Raw genomic sequence first — 24,522 nt, forward strand, 5'->3', positions numbered from 1 at the left:
AAAGAAAGAAAAGAAAGAAAAGAAAGAAAAGAAAGAAAAGAAAAGAAAGAAAGAAACCACGTAAGCAACTCATGGAATCCATATGTAAGAAATCCTAGCACTAATGAAGTTGTGCCAGAGTGAACGATACCGATTTCTTACAGTTTTTCAGGAATATATCTGCACACAGTTTGAAGGGAAGAGGTACCATTTCGAGGGAACGCGGCATCATGCTGAACATTACTCACCATTATCCACATAGGTATTATAATATGCAAGACTGACTGCTGCCAGCTGCTAAAACGTCCTCCCAAGCATGCTAGCCCTCAACACTATCACATTCCTTTCCCTGTTCGTTACAAGGCAGGTAAAGGACAAAACTCAGTTTTCATGTCCAGAAARGAAATGCAACTCCAACAGCCAAAGGCAAGACAAGTGGCAAATCTTTATAAAATTATCAGCACTCAGCAATAGAGCTAGCAAACCAGTCTGCAATTCCTTAGTAGTTTCTTGTATTTTTTCATTAATCTAAACATTAAAAATACCAACAAACTTAGTTCATTGGAAAAGAACTCTCTGAGAAGTCTGTATATGGGTGTATATGGATTCTGTTGGATTTCTGTGAGGGAGAGGGGCAGTTCAACAGTGTAAATAGTCATTTTTCCAAAGAGACTGGAGAAGTTTGTACCTGATTGTTTGGCATCAGGCTGTAATATCAAGTACTTTTAACAGGAAATATTAAGTAGAAAACTTTTAAAATATCCAGAAATGAAGGTATTTTTCTTCTAACTTTATATTCACTTATGCCTTGATAATTATTAAACAAAACTAGTAATCAAGAACGTCTAAACGCATTAACATTTCCTTATTAAGGCATCTGGCAGCCCTTTTAATGCCTCTGTCAGAGTTCAAAAGCCATTTTTTATATCTTGCAGGGTCAGGCATTGCTTCTGCAATTAATCAATCTTGAAGAATGACATCAAAATGTACAAATTGTGCACAAAATACTCTTAATTGGTACAACAGTTTGTTGATAACAAAATATTTTTGCTTCGCATGTAATTAACTTAATAATGGATTGTTTTGCCACTTTCATTTACAGCTAAAAATCTCAATATTTAACATTAACACATTTATTGTTATTTAAGGAGATGTGGTAATCTACAGCCCATGCCTGCTGTATGAGCATATATATATATCTGAATTAGAGGTATTTCCTGTCTAACATGCTCTAGGTGACCCTGCTGAGCAGGGAGGTGGGACTAGATGATCTCCAGAAATTACTGATTCTATGATTCTATGATATCTGCATTGATATGTAAGTGAGTTACAAGCTTCCTAAAATGTCTTAAGTCCTACTTGGCCCTCGGCTGGGGGCTAGAGAACTTTTTTCTATGAAACATAAAACCAGAAAAGTAGTTGTATGGAAACCAAAAACTTGATCATCCCACACAATTTGCAGTTCCACAGGAATGTACCTTTTTCTTTCAACTTTCTCATTTATGATTGATTCAGCTCAGAATAACAGAATTTTTTGTTTATATCTGTGAACTTTGTTTGCTTAGATAGCTACTGCTCAGCACTACAAAACTTTAGTAGACATTAACTAATGTTTTCTGAGACATTTCTTGGGGCTCCAATCAGAAATTCTGCTAAAAGCTTGGCCAAGGGTGACAGCAAAAATAACACTTGTCAGAASGGAGTGGAGTATCAACCATAATCTTGCAGTTATGTGAGGACTGAATGAAATTTGCAGCTAACTTTTATTACTAGATGGAATGATTATCTCTATTCCTCCCATTTTCACTTTCAAAAAGCAACAAAAATTAATATTCCCTAAATGGTTCTGTTATCAGGCAGTATTTTATTTTCCTATGAGATGGTTGAGAGTACTTCTAAACAGTCAAGAGACTTTATTACCCTTCCAAATACAGCTCAGTTTATTAACAACCTATTGATTGTTCTTTAAAAATGTTATCCTGTTTTTTATGAGAAAAGGATTTTCCCTTCTCGTAATACATTTGAACCTGTAGCACAGCTTTACAGAGATACTGGCTTTAGGGAGGATTGCTCTATCATTCTACAAATTTAAGGCTGTGRGACAAGCCAATCAAAATGAAGAGTATTAAAAAACTCCCGTCATGCTTCTACTTTCTGTTCTCCCTCAAGAATTATCTTCTTTTATTGCTCSTTGAAACATTTTTATCAAAACACTGATATATAAACAATTTGTTGTCAGACACCAAAAAAAGCAATTTGTACAGTTATCTTGTAAACAATAACATAATGAGAAATTCCTTCCTGTTCAAGTATATTACAGCCCTGACTGTGCTTTACAAAAACAAATGTTAAACATTTGTTCAGTCAGCCTAGGAACTGCACAGAGGTTTCCTGTCATAAGAATCTCTTTAAATGAGATATAATTCAAATTTAAAGTTCTATTTTAAAAGAAGTTTGTATTTCTTCYCCTTTTTAAATAGAAATCATATTAAAAAAGATATGTTTGCAAAAATTCTCCTTGTAATCTGTTAATTGAGGTTCATAAAAAAATCCATTAAATATTTTTTAATTTTGCTCTAACTTTTCTACTTTGTTCCTCTCTATACTTTTCCCAGTAATCATTCTCTCTTATCTTTTTTTCTGATTKTCATCTTGCCATATTTTTCACTTGCTCACTTTCCTGGAAAATCTCTCTATCTCCCTACAATCTCTTCTAGGAAGCTCAAGCAAACTTTGGAGAGTGAGAGATCCTTYAGCCACTTGCCGGGTCTTGTTTTATGTGCTGTGGCAGTGAAAGAAAAGGAAGGGGAAAAAGGGGAAAAGGGTAAAGGGGGAAAAGGAAGAGAAATCTACTAAGTGGGCCATCCTACTGCAGAATACAGTAGTATTAATATAGACCCTTCTTGTCACAGRGAGAGCTATTAAAATGGGACAGAAGTTTGTGCTATTGAATTCTGAAATAAAACACAGTGACCTAGTAATTGACTGCTGAAGCAGAAACTCTTACGCTGACTACTGCACATACAAGGCTTGCCAAGTTCACAAACTTTAAAGGGAGAAAGCAAGAGGGAGACAACAAACTTGCCTTTAAAGTTAACGTTCAGTAACCGCATATATTACTTGCAGCAGTGTGTAGTTTATAAATTTTTAAAACTAGGATGAGGCTGGAGATGAAATGCTTTCTTAAGGTAAAGTCCCAATCTGAACTGAACTTCTAAGCACATAACTCAAATTTAGGCAAAATGAATTTATTTTTAATAAAGGAAAWGAATGAAAGCAGTCTTGAGGACACACAGTCTAGGTACAAATACTTTAACAATATTGCATGTTATTTCTTAAAATACCCACTGAAACTACAAAAGTGAAACATGAAAAATAAGGRCTAATTTAGGACTAATAAAATAGTTTATTATTAGGTAAGATTAATAAACTTGTTGCAATGTTACCTTTGCTAAATGCTATATAAAATTGCTTGAGGAAGAAAGTTGGTCAAGCAAATGAATGTAATGGTGACCTTAACTTGATGAATGGTAAGATGTACCTTTATGAACACGATGTCATCAAYAGCTGTCTAGGCACACAGTTTGCATGCAGAAAGTTATCTCCAAAGAACAAATATAACTGACTCAGAAAAAGCCATATAATTTGTACCGTTTTGAGAAAGGAGCTCATATTCCCTGGAAAAAAAACCCTTTGTAATATAAATGCATAACTTAAATCAAATAAGGGCACAAATTTAAAGGCTGAAAGATTCTGTCTGAATCCTCCTTCTCATTCTTTCATCCTAAATTTCCAGAGGGTAAAAAAGAATATATCCTATGCAAGCAGCTTTCAGAAAAGTTTCAAGTTAACTACTGAAAAGTATTTTTAATTCCTTCTTTTGGTCACATAAAGCAAAGAAGTGTTTCTTTTTCCTCTGCCTCAACATTTTCTTCTTTTTTTCTTCAGCTTTTTACTAATATAAGTTGTTTCAATAGCCAGAAACTCAAGAGTATTGTTAGAGTGGCAAAAGGAAAATCAAAAGGAAACTTTCAGGAAGTTAATTGTGCTACTTATCTCATTTTATTTTTGAGGATGGAGCTAGAGAAAATAAATAAAAGCAACAACAAAAGAAATTCTAAAAAAAATCCATGTTTCTTTATGCTAGACTTTGAAAAAGTACTGAAAATTACTCAATTTCAAAAGAAAAAGATTTGGATTATTTTGACCTGTTTTTCAATACCAGACTTAGACCAATTCTGAGTTTTGTGTGTTTGGGCTTTTGACAGAGTTAGGCAGAGAAAGAGTTGCTCCTGTGAAAATTAATCAAATTTATTTCTTAACTTTGAAGTAGTCAAAAGCAGTTTGAATAGGCTGCTCTTTTTACYCATTAAATGTGAGATGATTTTTTTTTTAACCGATGAGATTGTGATTGAGACACAGGGAAAGGATTAGATGAACAGTAAAGAATAACTTCCAAAAAGGGATTTGTAGTCTGCAGTTAATGCAAGAATTTTTCTGAGCTTTAACAAATCCACTTGCAAGAAAAAAATTATTAAAAAAAAATGTGAAGACTAGAAAATGTAAAAGTGTAGCACGTTGACCTCTACAGTAACTAGTGCCTCTAGATACTATTACTATTATTAATCTAATTACACTAAAGGTAGAAGTAGTACATTTTTTCCCCGAGAATCCTTTTTCTCAAAATCCCTATTCCTCACAAACACATCCTAAGTTCTTGCAAGTTTTGTTTTTATTCTTTGGCATCTCTTTTCCTCTTTTTAATTGAAAATAATGCATGTGGAAAGGGACAATACCAGACTGCTCAAAGAAGACACACACAGAGAAACTCTCGTGTCTAAATGAAAAATAAAAAATATATATATATATGTTTTTAAGAATTACTTTTCTTTACTACTGTATTACCTTTTTTTCTTCCTTAACCACAACCCCCTTCTATGGCACAACACTTAGTATTAAACACAGAGAAGAGAGTATTTTTGATCTTAATATTTAAAAAGATTGTTGATATAGTAAAGCAAAATACTGTATCTGAGACTTGTCTGGAAAAGTTCTGAAGCGACTCGCTGCTTCTGGTCCTTTTAGCTCCAGGTCCGAAGGCAAGAGCGGCYGAACCCTGGACAGTCCTTGAAGCAGGCAAGGCACCGTGCTCCACAGTGACCAACATACAAGCAGCAGAAGAGAAATTTGTGGGATTAAAAATTGCTTTGGAGGCTTCAGCAACGAGGCAAAGGGATTCCAGACCCATTTTCTTCGCCGACTTCAGCTTCGCGCTGCCGATCGCTCAGAGACCCAAAGGTGCGCTTGCAAGTCTCCTACATGTCTTATTGGCTCCTTTTGCTTTATCCAGCGCCAATATCTAGAAGCTGCAGTCAGGAGACTTTAAAGTGGGAAAAAACACTTTGATTGCAGACCCAAAGCCCTTATTGTAGTCAAGCCCCCTTTAAACATTGATGTGAACTTGCTGTTACCCACCAGATGCCTTGCCGTGGCCATAACCTGGAAACAAGCGGGTACTTGGCTCTTGGGGATGCACTGAAGAGGAGAGAGCGCTGCAGTCAGCGACCCTCTCGTTCAGTGGGCAACGCGAGTATCCTCATCGTTTGGTTATATTTATTTCATTTCGGAGGCATTTGTTTAGTCAAAATTATATAGATTTTAAACGAGGTTTTTCAATGAGGAAGAAGGGTGTTGTACCGCGCTGCCAAAATGCAATTCCCTTTCTCTAATCTATTTGGAAATATTTAACTTCATTTCAACGTGCAATTAGATTAGGTTCTTATTGGACTATTAAAATCTTCAGAATAATCATCCATCTAAAGCTATTCCACAGCCTGAATTACTAGTATTTTCTATTTTTAAATAATGTATTTGGTAAGAACCCAAATAGCTTTTAATTTTTTTATGTAGCTGCCAAATCATAATACAGTGGATTAGAGAATGCCTGAAGCAAAATATAATCCATGATATATAGCTTTTTCCTTTTCTCTTACAGGCCTGGTTGATGGATAGGCACAAGCAGTTTCACATCACAAGATTTAGTTGGAATTAGCTCACTGAAATAATTAGTTTTTCCATACTCATATTGATTAATGAAGGAAGGGCAGGTAAAATATCTAAACTAGACTAGACAAGACAAAAGACGATAGACCTTCCGTACCTTCTGATAGGAAAAAAAATCTACTTTCAAAGGACTATATTAAAATATATTTTAATRTCACTACAGACTTACAAATTACATGAGCTTATTGAAAAACTTTGAATTTATGCATAAATGCCTTGTGTTATTTCTCTTTAAAATTTATTATACGGTATTAGTAACAATTCCTCCATCAAACAATGCTGATGTGTAATAAAAAGAGGAGGCAAGAGAGCGTGAATATATGTTTTTCTATTGTAGACTTGTCATCATGCAGCAACATAATTTCTTTTCTCACGTGCTTAAAAATTACTTTGCTTTCAGCTCTGCTTTCCTTTCTTCCAGGTGTTGTCTGAGTTATAGCTTTCAAGGAATTTTGCTTATTATTGCTCTGCTCTTCCGYCAGTAGAAATTGGGAAAGCAAAGCCTAAGGAACCTAGCGACTACCCCAGGATAAAGATCATCCTCTATTGCTAGAATGAGCCAGACCCCAAACTCCAGAATGTCAAATGTGGGAATGTATCCGGGAAGGGCACGAACTAAAGAAAATCACAACGGTAGTTCCCTATTCATTTGCATTCTTCATCCCTTGTTTTGTAGAGACAGTTCTGCCTCAATATTTGGGATAGAACAGTATGAACTTGCCAAATTTTATCGTACAGGGTGACTATTTCCTAAACTTGTCTCCATTCCCAATTGTTACAACATTCATTTTTTAAAAAAGATAAATATATTCATCGAAGTAAAAGAAGTCCTTGTAAAAGTCAGAGGAGATTCAAAGTCAGTAGCTGTTAATTTTACTTGAGAGACACTCAGATACAATGCCAGCCACATAATGAGCACAAGTAAAAACAAAATGATATTCTGAATCAACAGTGCAGCCAATCCTTTGAATCTTGTGAGAGGTACATCAAAACCTGTACTGTATTACAAACCATGAGAACTGCAAAAGCTGGTAGCATGCATAAGATCTCAATGAACATCTAGTTATTACTACTACCTAGTTTCACTATACATTTATAAGATGATGATGGCTTTAAATAACTACCYAAGAAAAATGCTGAAATTGGTGTCATTACAACATTTAAGATGCAAAATACTCCTCAATACATAAAACCAAGATGGAGTACACTGTTCAAGATTATTCATCTCCAAACCTAGAGCTATGAAATCATTAATCTCAAAGCAAGATTAATCATGCAATTGCTCTTTGCAAATACTAAAAACAGCCACACATGTCTGAAGYTAAAGTAATAAACTTATTAGTTTATGGAAATAATGCAAACTATTTTGTTACGCAAGTAGAAACACTATATACCAATAGATTGTGGACTACAAACAATTTAATGCAGTAAAAGATCATATATTAAATTTCCTGCAAAGAGCAGTGAGATTCAGAATACTTAATGAYTTAGATATTTATAGTATCTACCAAGTCTTTTTTATTTATAATCTGTAACATTAAAAAAATAAACTATAGTTCATTAATAAATTGCATTCATTCATCTGCAAAGTGACAACATGATTGTTAAATTTATTGGCAAAAGTAGAAAATGGGCACATCCTTCAGTAACTTTCTACATGAAAAATCTAAACCTAAAATTAAATTACATATTTTCTTTTCTAAATACAGATATTCATCAAGCCTACTATTCCTTGCAGTTGTAACAACTTTTACRTATGAACCAATTCTACTAAAAGAATTGACTGAATAGGGTTCAACAAACRGTAATGAATGTTGTTTCAGTACTAGAAAACGCAAGCTAAAGTTTTTAATTTGTGTTTTTATGTTTACATCTGAAACAGGGGCAGTTGAAGGAAATTCCAACTTTTCAAAAGGGTATTCTATAAAATCAGATTGATAACCCTAATTTTCAGACTTAACATTGCTCTCTTTTGGAGAGTTATATAAGAAACTCCAACAATTAAAAAAATACAAAGTATAAAGAGAGCCCTCCGCATCTGTGCACCTGTGATACAGTGGTGCAAAGTGCTAYAGTGCTAAATGCCTCCATGCACTGTGATGAGGTGAGACAAAAAGTCTGATAAACTGATTAGAAGTTGTATTTTGTTTAATCTTTTGAAGAAGTAGTGAAAATCTCTTTTTATGGCTTTCATATTGTACTTGCTTATACACATTCATTTCATGTGCACAAAGAGAGCTTTTTGCAAGGATGTAAGCAGGAGTAAAAAAAAGATAACCAGGACAGTAAGAATATGATTACAAGAGCGTAAACACACACACACAGCACTGTGAAGACAGATCCAAAATGTGAAAGAGGACAAAAGGAACGTGATAAATATATTTTCAGACTATCTCTTTACTCTTCAAAGATAAAAGTATATAAAAATACAGCTATTGACCATTACTCAGTGGAGCCAAAACGCTGCTTTTGCAGCAGGCTGTGAGACTAAGGTAGTACTGCAAAAGGCAGTCAAGCTTGGAATTACATCTGTTTTCATCACTTCCATTGAATCCAGACAGTACTTATCAAACGGGCCACTCTTTCAGGGGTTTAGATTCTAATCTGCACTAAAAGAAAAGAAAGGATGATGAAAGAATATGTGGACAAAAGTCTTACATTTCGAAACTCCACCTTTGCGGCAAGTACCCGTATTTCCAATTCAAAAAAAAGTGATTACAAGCTTTYCAAATTATAGTTCAAGTGTAAAAATACAGAACTTTATTTTAGCTTAATAAGCGCTAACAGTGACAAGATGTGTATGCAAAGCCTAGTTCGCTAATGCTAAAAATACATTCCTGTACAGAATGCTATTGATACTGACTGACAGATTAACTGYCCTTTTGGATGCAATTTAAAACTATTTTAGAAGATCCAGAATGAAAAAACTCCTTTCAGGTCATCTGTGAAATCCARGATGTTGAAACCATACTAAGAAACCAAGCAGTCTGTGAACTGCATTCTGCTGAATGAAGACGCGTTTCCTATAGCTTTTTGCTGTAGGAACCAAATGTCTTCAAACCATCATTACATCTCTTTTCACTACAACTCTAGATCACTTGCACTTCGGACACTTCACAGGATCAAAGAAGTGCTGCCTTGGATAAACTTCTCTCTCACCTTCTGCTAGAGTGGGACTATCATCAACAGCAGATCAAGTCAGCCATGGCACCATCCAAYTGAGTCCTGTTATCCTCTAAGTATGAAGATTACATCACCTCTTTGGGCAAGTTCTTTCAATGCTGCTCTGCCCTCACAGAGAAAAAGTTCTTCCCTACTGTTTAGTCCCAAGTCATGATTTGTGTCATTACCTCTCAGTCTACTATCTGCCTTTACTGAAAAGGGTCCAGCTTCAACATCTTTGTAAATCTTAAGTTTTCTTCTGCAATTAGATTGTTCTTTAGCCTCTTCTTTTCTAGACTACGTGAACCCAACTCCATCAACCTTTTACTTGGAGGACACAGTCCCTAAGACCCTAACCATTTCAATAGGTTTCCACCGGCTTCTCTCCACTTTTTTACCTGTCTCTTGAAATAGTGGGCAGGGCACCCAAAACTGAATTCAGCATTGCAGACACAGCCTCACAAACACTGAGTAGAAAGGATAACTGATATACTGGTCATTCTTGTYCTAGTGTAGCCCAGTACCAGGTTTGCCTTATATGCAATGATAGCACATTGCTGGCTCAAAGCCTAGATTCCTTGGAAACCACCATACCCCCCTGATCCTTTCCAGTAGAGCTACTACTTAGCTAGTCTGTTTCCTGTAGCAATGCACAGAATTATTTTGCACCAGGTATTGAACTTTGTACTTCTCATATCTCAGCTTCAGAAGCTTTGTGTTGTCCCAGTCCTCAAGTCTCTTCAGACTGAAGCTCTACCATTTAGCTTGTCAACCACCAAGATAATTTAGCTCACCTTCAAATTTTCTGAAAGGGCATCTTGCTTCATGACCCAACCTACTTCATGAAGATCTTAATGGTATCAGCCCCAGTATAGTCTCCCCCCTCCCCCCAGATATACTGATCATTAATGACCGTCAACTGTAAGCAAAATATCAGTAATCTTTTAGCCCTGTCTCCAGTCAATTTTTTTCAACACATCCAGAAGTCCACTTCTCCAGCCAATATTTCCTCTATTTCCAAATGAGACCACTATGGAAGACAATGCTAAAAGCCCCACTGACTTCAAGWTATATTATACCCACCGCTCTCCCTCACCCCTGTAGTCAGTCTTTTCAAAGGCAGCAATAAGGCTGGTCAAGCATGATTTGCCCTTACCAAATCCATGCTGACTGWTCTTATCTTTTTACCCTTCACATGTTTAGAAATGAGAATACACTCCATGATCTTTCCAGGCATTCTAGTGAGGCTGACCACCCTATAGTCCCCCACATCCTCCTTCTTGCCTTTCTTACAAGATGGGTATAATGTTTTAGTCATTGGGGACCTCTTTTAACTGAACATTTTTTCTGCAGATGATAGACAGTGGCCTTTCAGCACCCTTCTGCAAATCCCATCCAGTTCCACTAATCTGAATACATTCAGCTTCTCCTAGTAGTCCAAAGCCTGTTTCTCCCCCACTATTGGCTGTCCCTTTCTCTCTCAAAAAACACTAGTATATGCAGAAGTGGAGGTACAGGCTTTGCTTATAAAGACTGAGGCAAATGAGGTATTCAATGCCTCTGTTTTTTCTGTATCATCCTTCATTAGCTTGTCTCTCCTATTCATCAGTGAATTTAGTTTTCCTGAACTCTTTTTTGCTATTGATCTACTTTAAGAATCCCACCTTGTTACTTTAGCTAAAATTTTAGCTTTAACTGGATTTTTTCCTTAATTTTCATCTCTAAGTAACCAAGTTGCTTTCATATTCCTCCTGTGTTGCCTGTTCTTCTTCCCTCTTCTTGTATGCTCTCTTTCTCTGTTTTAGTTCATGAAGAAGTTACCTGCATAGCCAAGGGGGCCTTCTGAAAAAAATCTCAGCCTTCCTGCACAATGGGATCATTTATTCCTGAGCTCTCAATAARTTTTCATTTAAAATAAACTCCTACTTGCAAGGACTGAGAAGCTTGCCACTTGAGTTCCCATCTCTCTCATATCTACCCCAAAGCCCTACAGTTACCTTCAATCTGCTCAAGATTTCTGCTGGCTGTGTCACTGGTGCCCATCTGGATGGGCTGCCATGGTTACAGTGAGAAAGCCAAACAAGTTTTGGCAGCCCATCCGCAATGCCACAGATCTGGGCTTCAGGCAAGAAGCAAAACTCTCTCAATGACCTGGCAGACAGGAGTGTTTGTCCCGCAGAGGGTGAAGTCACTAACCACTAACCCTTGTCAAGGACTCTTCATAGCACTGGTCCTAATTCAGTGCCCAAAGGTGTCCAGCCTACAATCCTGCCTCAGCAGAAATCATTCCTTCTTCTCTGCCACCACAGCTCAGGCAAATAGCCATAAATAGAAACGGAGTCTTCTGCATGTGCTATTGCAYCCCCAGTCTAACACTTTAACCTTGGTGGGTGTCCTCTACCCATTGGCTGCTGCTTGAGGCCAAGCATCTACTGTGCCTCTAGTTATAAAAAGGGCCAAARGTAAGTGCATAAGAAGGGAGGACAGTCCATTTGGCTAAAGATTATGTTAGATTATTTTAAGATCACTGAGATCACCACCCATCTGGCCAGCTTGAAATACATTTGACAATGAGTTAAAATGTATGACAGACAAATAAATAGACAGTGATATTATATAAGCTTTTTTTTTCCTCCTTCAGAAACCAGGCTAAGGAGTCACCCCCACAAACTCAAACTTTCTCTGTATCAGCAAACATGTTTTGCTAAATCCCAGCTGAACCATTAGCAGGTATTTATTYCACCAACTGTACATGAATAGTATCTTGATTTTCTTTTCCTTTAAATCCTATTTGACACTACTGAGGTGATATAATCAACACATGCTCTTTTTGTTTCTACATGATAGAGGAAAGATACAGGGTATCACTAGGATACATGATTTTCTATATTCCCCTTCTCCCACCACTCTGCTATAAAATTCAATTTGTTTTATGCATAAACACAGAAGATTAAGCAGGAGCTAAAAATCCAAGTCTTTGCGGCCAGTTTTATTTATTTTTCAGTCCCAACAAGTGATGATCTAAATTACTGCAGGTCTGCTATCATTAAGTTCAGAATGTAGCCTTACAGAATCCATCATATTTTCCTCATATYAGAAATACGACAAAAATCCATTTAATATTCTACACTAAGAAGCCAAAATGGTTTGGTAGCCCATTATTTTAAAATGGTTTACCATCAGCTTACCAGAGGTTACTATCTTCCACATTCCTCAAAGCAGAGTTAATCTAAGATATTACTTATTTTGACATAAAGAAGAAAAAAGGAAAATAAAAGCTTTTGAGTCAAATCTATTCACTGACTTTTTAACTGTGACATAAAYGAAAACAAAATTAACAGCTATCTTGTGGGATTTAGACAACTGATGTAATATGAGTAAAATCATATTAATTCTTTTCCCCTCAACATCTATAGCTTGAAATAATGAAAAGACAACAACAACCAGTATTAGGCAAACAAATCATAAAGGAAAAGGCCTGTAGGTTCAAGCCAGCCCCTGCTCCTTTCTATAAATAAAATTCATGAAACAGTAATTACTTTTTCGTTCATTACTCATTACCACATACGTCACATTTGCTGAAGTCTTAACTAACAACTGAAAGTTCAGGGCTGTGTTTCTGACACGTAAGTTATTGCTAACCAGTGACTGAGATTTTRTATTAATAGAAGCCACAAAGCTAACTAACTATGGCCAGGTACTCTTAAAAGTTATCATAAAAAGCCTTTCAAGCCACAGAAGTCAGAAAATCCTACCAAGAATAGAAGATGAAAACACAACATTATTTAATGCTGTACAGGACAAAGGAAGAATGTAAAACAAAATAAAATAAAATAAAAAATCTACCATGTCTAAGAAGCCAGACATACAACATGTTTTTCCTGACAAGTCTAATTGTCAAATTGCCACTCAACATCCCTTTTTAGAAGAGGTCAGATTGCCTGACCTAAGCAATGGTAACTAACTAAATSTAAAGGAAAGCTGCGTGTCTAGCATCAGCTTATCCAGAACAATAATAATGTTTGAGAACTAAGCATTAAAAGCAGTTGGCTAGATTCCCAGAAGGCTGGACTTTAAAGAAGGGACAGACAAATCTATCTTTTAGTCTCACCTCCTGTGGAAAGAGGGGTAGGGAAGGGGCAAAATGATAATAGCTGAAATAGCTGAAAGAGTCTATGTCATTATTTTTACTGTAATTTCTATTTCTGTCTTCTCTAAAAATGGCATAGACTTCTCTGGATTAACAGGCAGAAAATTGCTAAACAATCAGGCTTTATCACTATCCTTCCCCCATCCTCTAGAGGAGAAAGTCTCCAAATGAAACATTTTTGGCAGGTAAACCAAAACAAATTATGCTGTATTCTTTCCAACTCTGTCCTAATACAGGCTCTTTGATACCAAATTGTATTTGCAGTTCTCCTATGTGAAAATAATATTATTTATGCCATTTTACAATTTGGAAAAGAGACTATACAATTGGAACACTAAATCTGAGAACAGTTCTTTAAATTTTATCCCTTCATTCTGCAAGTAAATAATCCTCTTTTGAAGTCAAGATATCCATGACTGCTTGGGGTGAGGGAGGAACTATGCAAATATCTCTTCAAAGCACAAAAACTAAGGAATATTGCAATGATTAGGCAGAAACTCAGTCTTCTTTTCACATCAAGAAAATGCTCCTGTCATCTTTCTGCGGATACATGCATAATGGCGCACAGCATGAAAAGAAGCAGTCAGTAGCATTACCAGCCTCAAGGACCCCATACCTAGAACATGAGGAGTGAAAGTTGTGAAGTTTCATTACATTACCAAACATCGAAGGAAAATATTGAAAGTAATACCAAAASATTCTTAGCTCTTAAAAGATGTATTAAAATTGCACTGCCTATTCCTAAATTCAGACTGCCTGTGCTCTAGATATTTTAATATTGCACTTAGAACGTATGATCCACACTTTTCTACTGTGTCATCAGGTTGTTTCCATTTCAGTGTTTCCATCCTTGAAATACAACTACAATCTGTTTTTAAAGATGCTATAAGACTCCATTCATTGGCTRTTTCGGATTTTTGCATATGCAGAAGTATTTCTGCAAGTACAAAAGAGTATCTGAATGCTTTCCACAGAGGAGTGTTTTCTGGATATGCATCTTGGAAAAAGGGCTCCAAGAWGAGTGCCTCCTTCAAACAATGGTGGAAGTACTATAACTTAAGCATTACCACTCCAGTTTCAGTAACCATTGTATTGCATTTGTTCTACTGAAGCTCAYGGTGGAATGAATGTTACAATCTGAAAGTCATAATTATGATTCTTAAAAGATTGCCTTTTGTCACAGGTCTTCAGAAGCTTTCAACAGGAGATGTCAAGCAGGCAGATTATTTTGCCAGACAATAGAAATATTCCTTAAATCAATCTTGTAGGAGAAGGAGTAACTGTCACTTTACTATGTAAATATCACAGTGCTCAAATACCACAGTTCTCTAGATCAAGGCTTGCTAGAGGGAAAAGAGTTTTTCACTTGTAAACCAATAATCTATTTTTCAAAATCAGATTTTTTTTTGTGTTGTATTTGTTTCCAATTCTGGAAACTAATTTTTGTAACTGTAATTTCAGTAGCGTAAAAATTCTTTTCTAGTAGACCTAGTCTACTAATAAAGATGAGCAGTGGACGTTTTGTACCTTTGAGCAGTGGACATTGTGTAGCTTGACTTCAGCAAGGCTTTTGACACTGTCTCCCATAACATCCTCCTAGRYAAGCTCAGGAAGTGTGGGTTAGACGAGTGGACGGTGAGGTGGATTGAGAACTGGCTGAAAGGCAGAGCTCAGAGGGTCGTCATCAGTGGCSTGGAGTCTAGTTGGAGGCCTGGGGCTAGTGGAGTCCCCCAGGGCTCAGTACTGGGTCCGATCCTGTTCAACTTCTTCAATGACCTGGATGAGGGGACAGAGTGCCTCCTCAGCAATTTGCTGATGATCCCAAGCTGGGAGGAGTGGCTGACACACCTGAGGGCTGTGCTGCCATTCAGAGAGACCTGGGCAGGCTGGAGAGCTGGGAGGAAAGGAATCTCCTGAGGTTCAACAAGTGCAAGGGCAGAGTCCTGCACTTAGGCACCAGTACAGGCTGGGGGCTGATGTTGTGGAGAGCAGCTCTGCAGAGAAAGACCTGGGACTGCTGGTGGATGACAGATTGACCATGAGCCAGCAATGTGCCCTTGTGGCCAAGAAGGCCAATGGTCTCCTGGGGTGCATTAGGAACAGTGTTGCCAGCAGGCTGAGGGAGGTGATCCTGCCCCTCTACTCAGCCTTGGGGAGGCCTCATCTCGAGTACCGTGTGCAGTTGTGGGCTCCCCAGGACAAGAGAGACATGGAGCTACTGGAGAGAGGCCAGCGTAGGGCTACGAAGATGATCAGAGGACTGGAGCATCTGCCCTATGAGGAAAAGCTGTGAGAGCTGGGCCTCTTCAGCCTGGGGAAGAAAAGCCTGAGGGGGGATCTGATCAATGTGTACAAGTACCTGAAGGGAGGATGTCAAGGGGACGGGGACAAACTCTTTTCAGTTGTCCCATGTGACAGGACAAGAGGCAACGGGCAGAAATTGAAGCACATGAAGTTCTGCCTGAAAATCAGGGGGAATTTCTTCGCTGTGAGAGTGACGGAGCCCTAGCACAGGTTGCCCAGAGAGGTTGTGGAGTCTCCTTCTCCAGAGATCTTCAAGGCCTTGGATGCAACCCTGTCTCACATGCTCTAGGTGACCCTGCTGAGCAGGGAGGTTGGACCAGATGATCTCCAGAGGTCCCTTCCAACCTTACTGATTCTGTGATTCTATGAGAACTACAGTCTCCAGAGCAGACTTCTGCTGGGTTTATAGATACCTCTCAGAGCGCAGCAAGGTGACAGTGGTTTCCAAGAGTTCACAAAGAATTTCCCCACTGAGCTACAAAGCTCAGGACACAGAGCAGTAGGCTTCATAATATCTGCCTGGCCACCACTGGCCAGAGCTTGTGGCAGGTAGCAAGCGAAGACACATTTCCTCTGAACCTATGACAGTAATGCATCAGGAGGATATTTACAGCATCAGCACATGCAATTTTAAATAATCAAAATGGTGACAAACAAGACTTTTGATAATGCTTCTAGAATTCTTTTTTCCCTTCCCCTCCTGACAATTTATTTAGATTTTACAATTCCTGGACTAGAAAGGTTTTTGATTCCTCTGTGCTGTAGSTTGCCTTCCATTTTCCCCACATCCTTCTTCCTTCGTTCCCCTCTTTAGCTCTTCCCTTTCAGATCCTCCTCCTCACGCTTTATTCCTCATCAACATTTTGTGCTATTCCAGCATTCAAACCCATAATAGAAACAGTGAACCACAAGTTCTCCATCTCTCAGGTGCAGACCTGATCTTTCAGTCAATTCTATTCCTTGTCTCTCCCAGCTATTTTGGCTGCAACCCCAACACCCAGTTTGTATGCCTGCCAGAGAGAAGCCGTTTCACCGGAAGGGAGCATGAAGAGCAACCCTAAAGGCTGCATGGAGAAGCAACTAACTCCATCTCACACTTCTCCCTGAAAGCTTCCTACTCACCCCAAAAACCTTGCACTCTGCAGACCCACTTSCCCATCTTTTACAACCAAACCACAGTAACACTGCCCACAGTTGTGCAGAGAATAAGCAACCTGTGAGCCTAGGTGTCTCTCTAGTAAGCTGCTCCGAGGCTGATGAGCAGATTCTCTGAGAAGAGACATCAATCAAAAGTAACTTTGAGCGTGCTTTTGGGGTCAGAGCTCATAATGCTTTGGTTGTTTGGCATGATAGGGCTACAATGTCCTGCTCGCAGTAGGAGAAAGGCATAAGCACAMTCACTACTACCCCATTCTGAAACCCTTCTTGGATAGGGTGATCATAGTTAGGAAGGTTATTAATCTGAATCCATTACAGTCCTGCTTTACAGGACTACAGCAATAAATCCTTCAGGAAAGAAAAAAAAAAACTAGCAAGATTTCCAAAACAATGATACATGAGGAAACCYCTCCTTAAAGTGAAAGCTAATTAGTAAATTGGAACATACAGTCAATCTTTAAGCCATTGATTGTGGTATGCCTGCATGTTTACAAACTAGAAATAGTGAATTAGCAGCTATTCTTACAGAGTCTTAAGCCAAAGATCTACTATTCTGAGATGACTTTGCTGTCAACTAAGCAGAGGCAGAATTAAAACAGATTTCAAACTAAGTAGACGTGACTACAGMTTCAGTATGTATACTTGGAAAGATGATGCAATCTAGGCTTGCATATAAACATTTTGAGACATTCAAAAGCATGACAGATTGTATAAATGAAACCTTAAAGGCACATGAGGCAAAGGTGTAAAGGGAAATGTATTTGTGGATTTAAACATTCAGATATTCATATGCAAAGATAAAATATGCAGCACAACACGTGCAAAGTACACACCCATAAAATTGAACCAAAAGCTTAAATGGATTAAAATTTCATTAGATATTTGTTTTTGAACTAGATTTGTGGCAAGAGGTAAGTGACAAACTATGTAAATTATTCCAGCCACCTGGAAGGTAGAAAAAATTGCTGCAGGGAACAAACAAATAAATAAATAAAGCGAATGTTGCCAGGCTCTGAGAAGAATGCCTACAAGAAAATTGACTCTCTTCTCTCCAGCAGAGGTCACAGCAGTCAATATGAATTATTAGCATGATTCTTGTAACAGGAGAATAAGCTAAGTTGCCAAGTAATAGCTACACTGCAACAGTAAACAGGCTGTAATAGTATTTCAAATACTATTTGAAATATAGCGGTACTACAGCAGCAATATTTTTTCTTTTACAGAAAAGGACATTGATTTTCACATAGAAACTGAAGCAGTCAGTTCTTTCCTCATTGTATTTTTTCCTTTTGAACTCAGCACAGCTATTTTGTCCTGAAAGATMTCTCTGGAAGTCTCATGACCCAGTGCAATGCTTTTCACTAAAATGAAAATCCTGTCTGCAGATAGCATCAATCTCCTCATTTTGACACAATAACTTTCTGAAACTGTACCCCATTTTTCCTTCTATTCAAATGAAACTGTCCAGCACTGCCAAGCAGTTGATACAATCCCAAAGAAGCTAAATTTTGAGTGAAGAGGAGCCATGAAGAAGGAACACCCGGGAAAATCTTTTCTCACYGATCAAATGCCTGATCTAGTAGCTCCTGAAGACACTCCAGGCTTCTGTTCTCACTTTTGCCATGGAATATCCCACTAACAAGAATAAGTTACTCAGATCTTTCTTTTTCTTTGTCCACATACAAAGAATTAACCTGATAAATTGTCACCTTAGAGATGAAACCTATGGTAAGTRCAAAAACTGACCTTTGAAGGAAACAGTATGCATATACAAGTCCTGATCTACTGCAAGGAGAAATCGCCATTCTGTCTTTCTCACCTGACACCTTTATTCACATTAAAGACTCATTATGATATAATTTGGAAGAGAGCTGTCCCCAGTCATGCTTTGCTTGAGTTGTTACTGTTTTGTGATAGATTTTAAAAAAAAAAAAAAAAAAAAAAAAGCAAGCAAGCACCAGGAAAACAAGATTATACACCAATGTTATTTCCTTCCTTCTTTCCTTATTGAAGAACTATTTCTTCACCAAAATTTAGTATACATTCTAAATAACTGCCTGCTTCAGCAGTATAAATCATATGATGTAATGACGTAAATAAATAGGTGAGCTAAATGGTTCTCTCCATGTATAAAGCATTGTTTCAAAATAYTTAGCTGTAGCAAAATGTTTTCCAGTGAGCAAATTTAGGATACACATTTTAGTAGGAAATGAGAAGCAACAGCATCCAAGCACTTGCATTGGAAACACTGTGCTGTAAATCTGACACCTTGACATGTGATGGAAGAAAAAGAAAGTATCCGAAATGCTGAAATACTACTACTATGGAGTTCCTGGAGGTAGCGGAAAATTAAAATCTTCTTGGACTGGAGAGATTAAGAAAATAAATGCCTTTAAGAAGCTATTTTCTCCACACAACTTGTGGTGAGATAGGTGAGAAGTTTTTCCAGGGTGTTAAAAAAAAAAAAAAAATCACAGGGGGAAGCACATTTGGTTCATCTACATTTGGATTTACAGCCTTTGTTCTACGTTCTTCCGTTCCAAGTGTCCATCCTATAGCTAGTTTCTGCTCTYCAGACTTGGGGTCCCTGATGAGAACAAATACTTTTGTAATCTTATTTAAAAGGTGTACAGCTGAACTCTGAGATAAGCAAGTTACCCGGTCTATCCTATTCTCAGCCACCACCTCACCTAACAACTGCCCYGGCTGCCCAGCAGCGTAACCTCCTGCACCAAAGAGCAGCTCCAGCTCGTTCGTGGCCAGGAGACATTCAGCAACAGCCCCAGACGCACCACCYGGCCGGCACAGCAGCCTCCCCCTCGGAGACCTCCCCAGCGCGCCGGGCGGGTGCTAGAAGGACAAGCCAGACAGCAGWGGGGACAACTGCCTAAAGGGGACAACTGCCTAGTGAAAGCCCTGCCCGTGAATGAAGAGAGGCCTCCATGAAATCTTTTTTTTAATTTCAACACCACAGGGGCCAGGAGCCTCTGGCACACCATGTGATACAGGAAATGAAATCTCTAGGAGTGCTGAAAAAGCAAGAGGTACAAGGAGTGTTCACAATTTGACACTGCACTTAAAAACAAAAAAAAAAAAAGTGATCTACCATCTGATGGACCATAATGGTTAGGAATACAGTAATACCAAAGATGTGCTAGAAGACAAAATTACAGCTTTAAGATTTAAAAGTGATTTTTTTTGAGTTATCACTGAAGAATAGATTGCAGAGATGTTATGTCCTTATGAAAACCAAAGTGATTCTAAAGAGCTTCTTTGACTGTCTTGGTATCTCTTTGAAACTGAAACTCAAATCAATTTAGATGTAAATATTGCCCAATTACATTTGCTGCCAGTAACTCCAACCTCATGGGAAATGCAAACACAGTTGAGTTTGAAATGATTCAATCTCAGTCAGAAAATCCCATGAAATTATTTAGTTGCACTAAGGGGGCCACAAAGATGCAATTCATCTCCTAAAAAGGCAGCCAATTTTTACTTGTTAGGTAGTAGCAAAGGTCTGTGTGAAAATTAAGCAGGAATTCTTTTTTTTTTTTTTTTTTTTTTTTTTTTTTTTTTTTTTTTTTTTTTTCCATTAAGAAAAGGAATCCCAGTCATCAGATAGAAATACTCAAAATCACTTTGGCATGTGTCTGGAGTGAAATCAACTTAGGGACCTATATGAGGAGAATGAGGGCTTCATAGGTCTCCTGATAGCTGGGCAGAGAGTAGGATGCCCTCTTGTCAGCCCTCTGCCAGCTGCAAGGTTAGTCATGCCATAGTCCTACCATAACCTTTACCCAACCAAGATACATTTAAGTCCATCCCTTACGATGCAATTTCTCTCAGCAGATGTCCATCTAAAAAAAATGACAATTCACACGTTGGCTGTGCAACCTCAGCCAAGCCTTTTTGCAGAAGTCTGAGGTGCAGAGATGCCTTCTGCAATCCTGTTCCCAACACAGCCTCACACCCTGTGAGTCCTCTCCTCCCCTCCTCCCTCTGCCCATGCCTTTTAAACAGACAAGGAATTCTACACTCCATAGAGAAAAGTTTTTGTTGTTGCTGTTGTTTTAAATCTTGTTTTCAAAGGTGTTTATTGCTGCTTCAGACACATTTGCAATATGGAGAAGGATGTCACAGAAGACATTGCCAGTCCAATTTTTAAGTTTTTTTTTGTCTTCCGTTCTTCCACTTGCTCTTATATATGCACATCTCCACTGCACTGTTTCTTCCCTCTTCTGACTTCCAAGCAAACCCCAAGAGAACAAATGCCTCTTGATGACTCTTAAGTGCTTCTTATATGTTTCACTTGAATGTTGACCTTGCAGAGCCTCTGGGAAATGTTCAGAAAAGCAACCTTTGGTTTAGTGATGTTCATCCCCCTTAGCTCGAGCCATCATTGACAAAGAAAAATAGGCTCCTCTAAAGAGTGGCATACAGCAGCTAATATTTGGCTTTGGCAGTGAACTCTCTTCCAGAAAAACCATTTCCTTTCCCTTGACTAGGAAAGTGTAGAGAGAGCGCCATCCCCCCAAGGCCACTGGCCTTTTTGTGCACTAGCATTTCCTTTCCTATCTACCTTGCTAAGATCACCCTTCATTTAAACTTCTAGACACACTGTACTATAACTCCATGCTTAAAATACGTCACTCGTCTCCTGCTCTGTAAATCTAGCATGTTAACAACTGTGGGAAGACCCCTCTAAATATCTTATTTATTTAATATCTTATTTAGCTTATCTTATTTTCTAAAGCAATGATACTTACCCAACRGTGCCACATTCGGGTTCCCTATTACTAGAGATCTTAGTTCGTAAGGAAGATTTTAATAATGCAATGACTATATATTTCAATAAGTTATACAGGAGATAGGTAAATCTAAAAATTAAGTGAAGTAGTTTGTGATGGAATCTGTTAGCGAGTATCTTAAATGGAGACTATGCTGATACTTGGCAGCCCTTGCTTGTGAGATGCAGTTGCTGCACTGTATTCAAGTGTGTTTTTTAAAATTATGTAATGCACTTACTAGCTCAGAAGAGAAGTAGGATATGTCTAGATCTACCATTCATTATACCATTCATTCTACTATTCTACTACTTGTCTGTGAAGCTCATTAGCATCCATTCCCAAACTGCAGAGTTTCTCTAAAGAAAACAATCCAAAGAAGTCTGATGTCACAGGACATGCCAATAAATCTCTGGAATATGTCCCTGGATAGACAGGATGAACTTCTACTGTTTCCATCCCCTGTAGGAAAACATACTTTCAGGCTGGATTTGTGAGACAGACGCAGAATCATGGGTCAGTGCCAGAAAACAGCAGATTAAAGGACCATAAAGCCAAAAATAAAAGCCCTTTGGATAAGACATAGCTAACGAATTGCTACAAGTGATACAAATAAGAAAGACCAGTCAGTCGTTGATTTATGCGACAGCACCGTGAGGACTGACGGCAAAAAGAAAGAAGAATAGTACACATATTCCTATAAAACAAGCTCTATTGGATCTGATGTTTTGAAGTTTTTTCTATTTAGCCAAATTACGTATCTTCAAAAGGCTGACAAACTCCAATTAGAAACAGGCAGTTTTCTACAGAGACACAGCCTTCCTTGCAAACCGTTCTGAACACGGTTCCCCTAGAAGTGTTCTTGGTGCAACGATCAGATCTCATTACTGCAGTTGGTGGACTCTGGAAAATTACCAAACTCTTGCTTTTTGAGGCAGTGAATAAGTAAATTGATCATTTATTTTAATCTTTTTCTGAAATATCCTAAGAGTTCTGGAAATTCTCCTTTTCTCCTCCTTTCCTCCTCCTCCAGTGGCAATCCTCCCAGGATAACTCCTCTCTAGATTGAAAGAGCCTTCATCTTTTGAGTAAGACCAGCTCATAGAATCATCTTCCAGTAACAAATTTCACCTTCCAAATTGTGATGGAGGGTTCTGTGCCCTCGCTTTCCAGAACAGAGGAAATGACAGTCACTTGGAGCAGCAGGCTTTTTAAAAAGTCCCAACCATTCTTAAAAGATCTAGTCTCTGAAACGCAATAGCTATGTGTTAGCCACACTTCTACTCGCCTCTGCATGACTTTTTCAAATTTTTCAATTGCACTACAACAAAAGGTACATCCAATTCCTTCTTACTAGAAGAGCCAAGAAAAATTGTACACTGAAGTTGCCTTTAGTTCTCCCTAAAGAGTGGGGAGATTTAAAGAACTCTAATATCTAGTTTGGAAGGAGTTTGTAAAAACTTAATACGAGCCACCAAGATATATACCATGAATGTCACTGATAAACCTCTAGTTTAAACTGGAGGTGATATAAAGGAAACTGGTAATACTTCATCAACGCTAAATGCATTACCATGTGATGACAGATCAGATGACAGATACCTGCACTCAAAGTGCAGGTATTACTGCTCCTGCAGCATCAAGGGGAATATTGCAACCTGTTTGTTACTCCACTCAGTTCAACACAACGGAGTCTGCCTCTCTATGGCTGTGGCTTCTTTACATATTACAATACAAACAATATAATACTTCGCAGAGATGAAGCAGAGAACCCAGGAACTTGGCAAATGAGGCAACATTCAAACCAGATTTGCGCAAGATCATACCTTAGTTTGCCCTCTTTCAAGTCAGAATACCATTTTATGCAGTTATTTCACAAGACCTAACAGATTAGCTGAACTAATAAACTTTGCTCAAGAGTTTTCAGTAACCAGAAACTATTGAAAAGAAGACAGAAGATTCGGAGTAAACATTGCACTTTCTAAAGATCTGGTCCTGACCCTAGCCAGGCATTATAGCCAGAAGGCATTATGCTGCCAGTATTGCTTTTTATAGGTACGTAGTCTATAGATACGTAAGTAGACAAATATTCTGCTTTTCCTAAACAGAAATTGCAAATGTAGTAACATGTAGTCAGTTAATTTAGCCTTTGATGTAAGCACCAATGTCTTCTCGATTTGGATTTAACAGGACTTAAAAATAAATAAATAAATAAAAACCTCCAAAATTCCAAAGTTTCCGAAAAGAATAGGCTGTAGTCACTGAAGATCTTCAGCCTTTGATATCAGCAGCTGTAGAAAACATCAAGTTCAGAAAGGCAGGCCAATGAAAACACGCATAAGGGCCTGCCTTGCAAGGGAAAACGACTTGACCCAAAACCAGTCTCTTTTCTGTCAGGTTCTGTTCTGCCAAGTGGAAAAAGTGCGATCTGATTTTTTCTTTCTTTAGATTTGCCTGAACATAATATGAGTAGATTCTAGCTTCATCTCTAAAGAAACCAGTTTAACTTGTAAATTAACATACACCTTCTGTACTAACACATAATTTCACTTGTGAAACAACAAGTGAGGCTAGGGCTTGATACAGTAGGTTAAGTAGGGCAGCGCCAGTCAATCATGGGTGTAATGAGAGTTTTAACACCTAATATTTTATAACTTGCTAAGGCCAGACACTGATGTTTTTACATATATCTGTAATGGTACCAGAGATCTCATTGCAAACTTCCTACATCATGCGTTTTCGGTACCCAGAACGACAAATCAGAGTGCCTTCTTACCATGGAGCCACCATGAGAACCATCACAGAATGGAAATGCTGAGATAAAAGCACAACAGGAATCTGAAGGCTACACTTATGCTTGCTACACTCGCCTTCAGTTTGCGGGGAGGTTGTATACTTTAACATACTTTCCTTACACAAAAA

At 38.1% G+C, this 24,522-nt stretch overlaps 1 protein-coding gene across 1 annotated transcript in view; it reads right to left on the reverse strand.

Moving 5' to 3' along the window:
* Positions 1-24,522, reverse strand: part of FRMPD4 (FERM and PDZ domain containing 4) — a 312,762-nt gene that overhangs the window by 158,647 nt on the left and 129,593 nt on the right. The window lies entirely within an intron of this gene.

Source organism: Rhea americana, unplaced genomic scaffold, assembly GCF_003343005.1.
Source record: "Rhea americana isolate MKP2758 unplaced genomic scaffold, rheAme1 scaffold_7, whole genome shotgun sequence".
Lineage (NCBI taxonomy): Eukaryota > Metazoa > Chordata > Aves > Rheiformes > Rheidae > Rhea > Rhea americana.